Here is a 10,927-nt window from a genome sequence, read left to right on the forward strand (position 1 = left end):
ACGAAACGTCGTGGACGTAGACACACCGGATGGAATGAAACGCCGATAGGGTTCTGGCAAGAGAAGCGTGGATAGCAACGACGTGATTTGAAGCTTTCGTGACTGCAGGAATTACTCTTTGGTTCTTTCGGTAAAACCAAGTAGAAAGAAAATAACTTAGAGAGAGACAAAACACAGACACGGAGACACACAGACAAACAAGCAGCGTGTGTGTCTGTGTGTCTCCGTGTCTGTGTTTTGGCTCTCGGAGACACGGGGACACACAGACACACAAGCAGCGTGTGTGTCTCCGTGTCTGTGTTTTGTCTCTCTCTAATTTATTTTCTTTCTACGTGGCTTTCCCGAAAGAACCAAAGAGTAGCAACGACATGCCTGGAATGAATGAAAGAAGAAAAACAAAAATCAAAACAGAAAGAGGAAGCCACAGATCAGAGAGAACGCGCGGCGAGAGGCGGAGACACGTTGACGGTCAGGGTCGTGGGTTTTTCTGTGAACCATCACGCAAAACTGCGATCATCCACACCACAGCGGCTTCTGGCTAACCATCTGAACCAAGACGGTCACTGCCATCGCGTGATTCCAGACGGCGCGTCTGCGGCCGTCTGGAACGCTCTTCGTTCAGATGTTAGGAAGCCACCGGAGCTGAGCACCTTCAAGTAATCTAGATTGAAAACGCATTTGCTTTAAAACTGTGCTCAGTTTGTTGTGCTTCCCTACGATTAGGGCGGTTGGCTGCGTCTTGTGCGAAAGTCGGCGGAAAGCGTGACTTTCTAGTTGGATAGCGGACTTTACTCTGTGGGATTCTGTGAAAAACAAACTCGGAAGGTTCAAGAAATTAACCGATGAAGGGTTATTTATTTATTAACATTAAACAAAACATCCATTCCTGATCATCGATGAAAAAACAGCCGCTTAAAGTAAAGCAAATAAAGGAACAAACTGGCTTAAAATATAATTGCATTTTCTTAGGTGTTTTCGGTAAAGTCACGTAGGTAAAACATTAAAATTAATAAAAGTAAAATAAAATAATATTTAAAATAAAATAAAAATAATAATTTTTATTTTATTTTACTTTTATTAATTTTCATGTTTTACCTACGTGACTTTTACCGACAAAACCTAAGAATATGAATCCTTGCAGTCACGAAAGCTTCAAATCTAGAATTATAATTGCATTGTTAAATACTGTATTGCCGGAGAACTGCATCATAGGAAAGCCCACAATGCAACGCGCGAGATGCACCCGTTGTTAAGTTAAAATATCCGCGTGGCAAGCGGCCAACAACAAACAGCACCGCCATTCGTTGCAATAGATACGAGTTAACGCGCTTGCTTGAATTGAGCACGGTTGTTATTTTTTTCCCGAGAGCTTTGTAAAATAGATGATGACAGGGAGAGACAAAGCAGAGGGGGAAGTGTTGGGACATGCGGTGGAGTGGTCGAATGTTGCGTTGCAGTACCTTTCGATATGTATGTTAATGTGTATGAATAGATATAGTCACGTGTAGCGATGTGTGCCTTTATTAGGGTGCGCGTACTACGTCTAAACTAAAACTGGTCTCTGTGTGTCTATGTTGTGTGTCTCTGTGTTGTCTCTCTCTGCTTGTGTGTCTGTCTGTTTTGTCTGTGTTTTATCTCTCTCAAATTTAGTTCTACCTGATGACGACTGCTTGTGTTGCAATCGAAACGTCGTATTATATCATTTAATTTGTTTTCTTTCTCCGTGACTTTACCGAAAGAACCAACGAGTAATTCTTGCAGTCACGAAAGCTTCAAATCAAGTTTAAAACTGGAAACTAAACTTAGTTAACCAGTTAAAAGCCGACTGAGCTATTCGATATTTTGCAGAAGCGATCTGGTCACAAATGATAGCTCAACGAAAGTGGCTTATCACGTGGAAAATTATAGCAGCCAAATACTTTAGAAGCATGTTGATTCTAAATGTGGAGGGAAAACCCGGAGGACCCGGAAAAAAATCCACGAGACCACGGTGAGACAGAACATGCAAACTCCAAATATACAGCAGGCGTCAGGGTCGGGATCGGGATGGAAACCACGACCTCCTTGCATACAAGGCTGGGAAGATAACGGCTCGCCCCTTCTACTTACAAAAAGGCTGTACATATATGTGTATCACGTATGCCGCGTGTGTGTATATATGTAAATATGTAAATATATCGTCTTTGGTTCTTTCGGTAAAGTCACGTAGGTAGAAAAGTAATAGATCACAGAAGTTTTTCCTTGCTGTGGTTGTCCCACCTGATGACGATTGCTTGTGTTGCGATTAAAAACGTCGTGATCGATTATTTTCCTACCTACGTGACTTCACCGAAAGAACCAAAGAGTATGGATTCCTGCAGTCACGAAAGCTTCCAATCAGGTTATTTAAATATATTAAATAGCCACGCGTATCTTGCTGTAAAGAGCCACGCGGTCGCCACGAGGCAGCCAACATCAGCTCTCCATTGCGAAAGCAAAGCGAGCCGCCTCTCTCAATGGGCTCTCAGGTCACGGCCGTCACCATCATCATCATCATCGTCATAATCAGCCGCGGCCAACCTACTAATTTCATCTCGGAATTCCTCCCTGAGCACATTTCCGTTTTCCTTGCGTGAGTTATCGTTCCGCCTCGTGTTCGAGTGATGCATCGATTGACGGATGACCAAATGAGGGGTGTGGACGCATCCCATTATATGCAGTCGCTCATTCACCCGTCATCCTTCACGTCGACTTAGAATCCACCAGGTCGCCGGCTCCAATCCGTTTCCCGTTTGTGGCACTTGGGTAAGTCTCTGAACTCCCCTCGCCTCTGTCCACCCGCCGGCATACGAATCGATACGAAATCTGGATATTTATTTATACTGGAGGAATCCGATGAGCTATGAAGCTTTTTTTCACACATGTCCAGTAGGTGTCCAGTGGGGGCGGGTCAGAACGTTACAACAACAAACAAACAATACAACACACGCGATAGGAATACAAATACACGACAGGTCGGTTAATCGATCAACGGTACACCACCGTTGGCCCATCGATCGGCAGATCGACCGAACTGTGAAGCTCCAAGGGTCCTCTCCAGACCTCGCTCTAGTCGAGGTCCTTTCGCCCGCAACTATCGCGAGCGAGCAACTTGCAGGTGCTGCGCCTTCAACTTCATTTGGCCACGCTGGAGCCGACGGAGGCGGCTGCAAAGCACGTGCCCGCTGGCTAGGGGAGACCTGCGACGCCACCGCGTGCCGGTCGCCAGGCACCCTCCACCACCAGCCTAAAGTACCCCCCCGCAAGGTATGCGATGTCTCGATAATTAGATATGCGCTACGATAAAGCGGCGGTTTACAAAGCGATAGCTGCCGACACCGCTGGAAGCTTAATAGCGCAGAAAACTAGCCCCGCGTGGGCTTGCCTTTTGTCCACGCGCATGTCTTATGCGCGTCTTTGTTTCATTTGCTTTGTGTCTGTGCGTATCTGCAAGCCGTCTTGGCAATTTAAGCCATAACACCTGGAGCTTGTCGCGGGACCTCCTGCCAGGGAGCCCTTCGACACATCGCGCACGTGCGATCAAAAGTGCACCTCCCCTGGCACCAGCGGCGCCGAAGGGGTGCAAACGGCCACTTGGTTGTTTTATTTTATGTTAATTTTACTTTTATTAATTTAAATTTGTTTTACCTACGTGACTTTACCGAAAAAACCTGAGAATATGTTTTTAGTTGTTGTTTACGTCCCATGTTCGCGCACGCTACTATGATGACAATATCATTGTCATGTATTGTCGATGGCTGATGGTGGTGATTTGTCCAATGAATTGTGTCACTGTGTCCCAAGGGTGCCACTTTCTTGAGTTGTCTCAGTGGGTAAATCTACGATTGATTGTCGAATTACTTATTTGCTGTTCTAAATACCAATCGCGTAGTTGGCATATCAACTAAACAAAAAAAACATCAATGAAAACCTATGTACAACTCATGAATATTCATGGTAAACTCTCCTGGCACAACACGAAAGGTTACTCTGCACGTGTTGATTAACATATGTTCATGAAGGGGAGGGGTGGTCACAGGGTTCGTGTACCCTTGTTTAAACCATGGACCTGGGGCGATGCTTACGATTATAGCCCCTATTTACGTTGCGTACCAAGGCATTATATAGGCATTCGCGAGCCTTTTTTGAAAAGGTAAAACGTGTTAGATGCTGCGTTGGCGGTAGTGCACAAGTGTGGTGAACAAATACAACGTTTCGGGTAATGGCCCTTCTTCATGGCACATCAATGCCCATTCACGGTGTTGTCTGGACAAGGTTCACTGCCCGAAACGTCACCCGTTAGTGTTTTTATAAAAATGTATGGCCACATTGCTGTTTACAGATGCGTTGAGCACATTTATCATTAACATTTACAATTCGACGTTAAAGACACGGGCCATTGACCGTATTACTCGACCTCTTGCGTTGATTAAAAAGTATATTATCTGTAAACGCTGAACAGATTAAAAAACAATCATTGCGCTCAATACCACGTGACCTTTTTTTTTTACCAGTATCAACGTATGAGAAACAAGCAGACGTTTTACACTTTCTGGCAATAAAACAGCGTGTGTTAAGATGTTCAAACACCAAATAGAAACCTTTTGCAAGGCATCAAGTCTGCATTAACCACTCGTGGTGCTTGTGGTGAACATGACAAACAACACTCTTAACTCAGTATTCTGATTAGTGTTGATTTGTTTGTTTAACCAAACATCCCAGGGTAGGGACCCGCTTATACAGCGATCCTTAACACTCAATTAGGCTTTCATGTAATGAGCAAATGCCATAATTTCAATGGCTATCTTAACTCAGACATTTTGTCAATCCACTGCTGGATGAGGGCCTGTCAGGGCGCCTGGTGGGTTGTGGGGGATTTCTTTGGCCATACATCACCATGGCTGGTCAGTGCTGCTTTGTGGAGACGCGAAGCATAGATGCGGTGTATTGAGTAGAGTACAACAATGGATTTAACTGCACCGATCACCTATATGATCACCCATTCCGGTGTTACTCTCCAGACACTATCCAGGCTCAACCTTTTATTTTTTTTATTTTATTTTACTTTTTAATGTTTTTACCTACGTGACTTTACCGAAAAAAACCTAAGAATATGAATCATTGCAGTCACGAAAGCTTCAAATCTTGCTTAGCTTCTGGGTTCCGACGGGAACCCAGAAGCTAAGCACGGTTACGGGCTCTAGTTAGAATCGGGCAACTCGTTATGAATAATTGAACAATTTGCCGGCTTATCTGTACCGTGTAGGGCAACACATGCAGCACGTTTCATAGAGAATATTGTTTTTGGAAAATAAAAAAAACAACGAATGTGATCTGAAATATTTATGGAATAATGTTTTTCAAAGCAAGAATGTATATATACAGTATATATATAAAACACACCGTATGTTTTAAGATTTCTGACCGTGGTGGATATGGCCCATGGTGGAAACCCGTCATCGTGAACACGAAAGTGTCACGACCTGCTGAACATCTGTGAAAAGGAACTTCATAGCTCATCGGATTCCTCCAGTATAAATACATCTTCTGACAGTGATATGAAACATCTACGGGAATATGAACAAAAAAACCCATACCAAAGTGTCTATAAACACACGGTATATACCCTAACGTTTCTGCCCCGAAGGTAAACACATTTTCCATGGAGGCATCCCGACAGCGATTGTCACCAGAGCTGGTACCGACCGATCCCCTATCTCACGGGACCACACGAACCACGCTGGAACGCCCCCCCCCCTCCCTTCATCTTCGCGAGTAACGGCATGGACGGGACCGGCTCGCGGAACCGGGGGCCACGCCTTTCACTTGTGGAGACGCGACGCGAGTGGAGAGGTGATAAGAGGGGGCTCCTTACACCCTCGGTCATAAACAGGAAAGATGGGCAGCAAGTAGATGGGATTGGAGGGGGGGGGTATGGGTCCTAATCACTAAGGAAACGAGCCACACATGATATGTTTCAGTACGGGTGTGTGCGCGTAACGATTTCTGCACTTTTGAGTTATAGTTTACACGACTGCCCTTGCAGTAGAGCAAATACACTGCGAGTGAATATCCTCCCCCTCAAGTAGTGTCGGTCGTGTGGGTTGTTCAGCCATACTTCGCCATGCTGGTCAGTGCGAATTGGGAGGAGGGGGGTGTTAGAGTTAGCTTTGGCCGGCAATCGAATTCGGTTCTGTAATGCCACTGCTCCACTCAAATTCTATTCATTTATTCATTTAGGAAGTTTCAATTTTTTTAAAAAAAAGTCAGGAGGCTCGTGTATTTGAGTTTATTGTCCATCTCTTGCACCTCCCATTAGCACTTTTCGCTACGTCGGGTGCGAAATAAGTTCAACATACATACATGCAGTGTTACGCTCTTTTTTCTCATGTTGAACACTTATTTCTTCCGAACTGCTTTTTCCTTTAGTTTGCTGTCCTTCCCCCGCACCTTTGCGAAATAAGTGCAACATGCACACGTGCATTATTCGTATGTATGTTGAACTTCGCTCGCCACCGCACGTAGCCAACCGTGTTAATCGAAGGTGCGGGGGAAGGACAACAAACTAAAGACTCAAAAAGCATTTCTGAAGAAATTAGTTTTCAATCTAGATGTAAGAGTGCGCAGCTCCAAATGAGCAGAGCTTTGCTTCGTGTTGGAGGAAAGCAGAATGAGTACCAGGCAACCCCCCCCCCCCGTCCAGAGGTCCTAAAATGACGAGCCTACTTGCTGTACTGCCATTCTATGATCATCTCGCAATTTCAGGCTGTGCCAGGTGGTGACGGGTTTAACGACACGCTTGTATGTTGAAAAAAAAAATTTGATCGCGAAAGCTCATATGTGTTAAATTTCGGGGAGCGTAAAACATTTAATGGCGATCCACCGAACCTCTCCCCCACCCCTCACAAAGGTATTGGCCCACAGCTTTCTGCGCTCTGCGATGCGTAAAGAAACAAGGTGGTGATAAGTATCTGTTCGTGACGCAGGGACCCCCCCTCCACCCACCCTCCCTCCCTCCACCTGACTGAGATGGGCAGTTTAACACGTGGGGATTCTCACCTGTCCGCGTGGTATTTTTTTTTAGTTCGGACCGCCAGGCTCTCTCTCTCTCTCTCTCCCTGTCACTCTCTGTGGATTTTCCGGGGCGTGCCAGTTACCCACACCACCACCACCACCACCCTCCGACATTGCACATCGTTGATTTAGATTGAAATATCCGAATATTCACGCGCACGCAAGGAATTTAGTCCCAGGGTCTCTAATTCAGTATTAAAACACCGTATATATGCTCCATCTATAACAGAGATTTGTTTTTGGGTTAGATCGCGTAAATAGAAATGTCTCGTTAAACCCGCCACCACTCGACACAGCCATTTAGTAAGGTTTGTCACGTTAACAAAAACGTGGCAATTAATTACTTTACTCTTTGGTTATTTCTTTAATACCTACGTGACTTTACCGAAAGAACCAAAGAATATGTATTCCTGCAGTCACGAAAGCTTCAAATCAAAATGCATCACTAGTACAGCACACCGGTGTGTTGAAGAGTTAATCGACAACATTTACAATCCGAGTACTCCTCGCGAGTACTCGGATTGTAAATGTGTTATGTGTGCTCCATGCAAAACCAAATGTTTACACGTTTCACGTCTGCAAACAAGCCACTGAGTCCTTAAGAGTTTTTTTTCTCAATATGTGTTCTTATACAAATATACTGTGTTTTTTTGCATGTATATCCGTCCATGCGGTTGTTTGACCATACTTCACCACGGAGGGTAATGCAAATCTCCCAAGGTCACGAATAGCTGATTCTATTGCGCGGCCTTTCGCGGTTGTGCTGTGGGGTTTCGGCTGATATCGCGTGTTGTTCGGCATGATGTCCGACGTTTCGCTGTTACGTCGTGGAAAAGGGGGGAAAGGGGGAGGGGGCGTTTCAGTTTCCCCGAAGAAGCTCCCAGAACTTGGAGAACGCATGCGGTGGGCTTATTGTTATTTAAACCACATCTTCTTCAGTGGGTTTATTATTTTTAGCTTCTCCTTATCTCTTGGCCTTTCCTTATTCTTACAAGGCGCCTTGAGAGACATTAGTAGAAGGCGCCTTACAAATAAATGTAAATTATTATTGTTGTTGTTGCGTTGCTGCTGCCGCCTTACAATGTTTCATGTGTCCGTTTCAACACCGGGACCGATCGAACGCGTGAATTCACAAATCAGCTGGGCTACGTGAAACGTGTACAGCTGTTCTAAGCATTTGCGGCCAGCGCTTCGCGACACAACCAGAAAATGTATCGCAACGCGGCGACTGAAACCAGAAAGGATAAAAAAAAAACATCCTCCGTGTAGCCCGAACAGAGTGTGAGCGAGCAACAACAGAGTCACGCGGTCACCGCGCCTGCAATGAATTCTGGGCCCTCTGCAGGAAGCCACCGGTGCAGAGGGACTTCCCTTGCGTCCGTTCTGTCCTCAATCGTCACCGAGATGAGCAGCGATGTCGACGGTGCAGCCCTCGTGGTCACGCAATGCTGGATGTCGAGGGTTACGCGCTCGTCGTGCAGGGTCGTCGTCGTGGTGGTGGTTGTTGTTGTTACCATACTTCAACCCTAGCTGTTCGAACTTCTTGCGGGGTGGCGAGATGTTAACTACCTCGCTTGGTATACAGGAGGTCGTGGGTTCGATCCTGCCCCAGACGCCTGCTGCTGTATATTTGGAGTTTGCGTGTCTCTCTCCCCCGTCGTGGTCGCGTGGATTTTTTTGATCCGTGTCCTCCGGTTTTTTCCCCTCCACATTCAGAAACAACGTGCGCTTAGAGAATATTTGGGCGGCTCTGCATTTTCACGTGACTAGCCACTTTGCTGAGCTATAATTTGCGGCTGACAAAAAAAGAAAACATTCTATCTTTGGGTGCTTTTTGTCAGTATCAAAATGATGAAAATGATATTATCAGAGCTTGTTTGTTTTTTCGCGTTTGCCACAAGTATGTGCGGTTAATGCACACACTTGATGCCTTGCAACAGGTACGTATTTGGTGTTTGACCATCTTGACACACCTGTTTTATTGCCAGAAAGAGTAAAGCCTATTCTTTTTCGCTTTAAAAAAGTTTGGTTTTAGTTTTCGAATCTCGCAGCTCGTATTCCGCCCCTCCTCCTCTCTTCCCCACTCCCTCCATCCCCCTCCCCTCCCTCCCTCCCCCTCCCTCCCTCCCCCCCTCACTCCGCCCCCATCGCTCCTGGGAACCCAAGGTTCTACTTAGGAGCGGTGTTTGGATTAATTCGTGGCTGGTGTTTGGGGAGCCTGGGGTTGTCGCGGTGCGTGCACGCGCGCGCGCGTCATTGCACGGAAGCCAAGATCGCGTTTCGTCAAACCCGCCGCGCGCACCTGTTCAGGTGTGCCCAAGAACCGTGGAAGGAGGGGGGTACGGGGTGGGGGGAGGGGGGTACGGGGTGGGCGTTGCCTTCTTGAAGGTATGGCCTTCGTATGTTTATATGTTTATTTAAAAAAATATAGAATTCTCGCTCGTTTTTTATTTAAATGCCCGTTGCCTAGGGAGCACTCTCTCGCTCACAGCAGGCAAGCCAGCCCACCGGCACTTTGGTCAACGGGCTGCGATCATGCTGACGAGGCTCAAGATAAGTGAAGCCCCGGTGCATTAACTCCTTTTTTAAAAATCCTTTATATTAAGTTCACTTGTTAGCTTGCTTGCGCGCTTACGACCGTGCAAATCTTTCGGTCGTTTTTTTAACCCACTTCCCGTGATCCAATCGAGCTGACATTTTGCACACAGACTCGTGCGTGACAATTTATTTTCGTGAAAATGTTTTTCCAAAATTTTCCACTTTTTAGGAAAACATTTTTTTCCATATTTTATTTAAAATACCAATGTGATAAAAATGAAACTCTTACTCAAGAAAAACAGAAATGAATAATAAAACCGATGCCACGCATATAAAGGATTTATAGTGAAAAACTTTGTTTTTACGGGTTAATTTTTTGAGACTTAAACAAAACGCCACTCGAAGACATCACGAGGGTGTTCGTTTATAATTTGATTTTAAACGGTGCTATTTAATATAGACTGTCCATGTACGCTTCTTATAGACTGTGTATCCACTGTTTATATAGACTCTGCATGCCCATTTAGTACACTGTGCGTACACACACGTGTAAGTAGACTATTTATAGCCAGTGTATGTGCATTTTATTTAGACTTCGTATGCAGGCTTTATTGAGTGAATGGACACTTAGACCGCCAGTGCCGGATTAAGCTAGTGCGGGGCTTGTAGCATCTGGTATAAATGTGCCCTAAATTAAAACAAACGCGTAAATATGAAAACACAACTTTTTAATTGCACATTAAGTAATCGCATTTTTTTGTTTACTATACAGCCAGATAATACCACAAATCGATAACCTTAAAAACCCAGTCGTTCAAAAAAGTTGAAGGCGGTATAGTACTATAGTAATAGAGCAAGTGCAGACTCACTGAACCGGAATAGACAGCTTGAAGACATTTCGCGCGGGGCCCTTGAAAGTGCGGGGCCCGTAGCATATGTAGCTACTTTTGTTCCTAGGATAATATATTTGCAGAATCATTAATATGCAGGAAAGAATTGGACGTGGGGGTGTGCGTTGCAGCAACGAGGCTAGTTCACAAGTTACACCTTGCACAAGCTTCGATGCTGCGTTAATTTGTCTGTGTTGAACATTTCAACACTTTTCTTTTCGTCGTTTGTTTTACATCTGTATAAGTTATGCAGCTGGTGTGGGAGCGAGGGGGGGGACAGTGGTGGAATCTCCCCTCCGACGACTCCACACGCAGTCTCGCTTGCGAGGCGCCCTGCCGTAGCGACGGCGCTCATCACCATCAGCAGCAGCATCACCAGTAGCAGCATCACCATCATCACCATCAGC

Source organism: Lampetra planeri, chromosome 24 (genome assembly GCF_965212315.1).
Source record: "Lampetra planeri chromosome 24, kcLamPlan1.2.h2, whole genome shotgun sequence".
Classification (NCBI taxonomy): domain Eukaryota; kingdom Metazoa; phylum Chordata; class Hyperoartia; order Petromyzontiformes; family Petromyzontidae; genus Lampetra; species Lampetra planeri.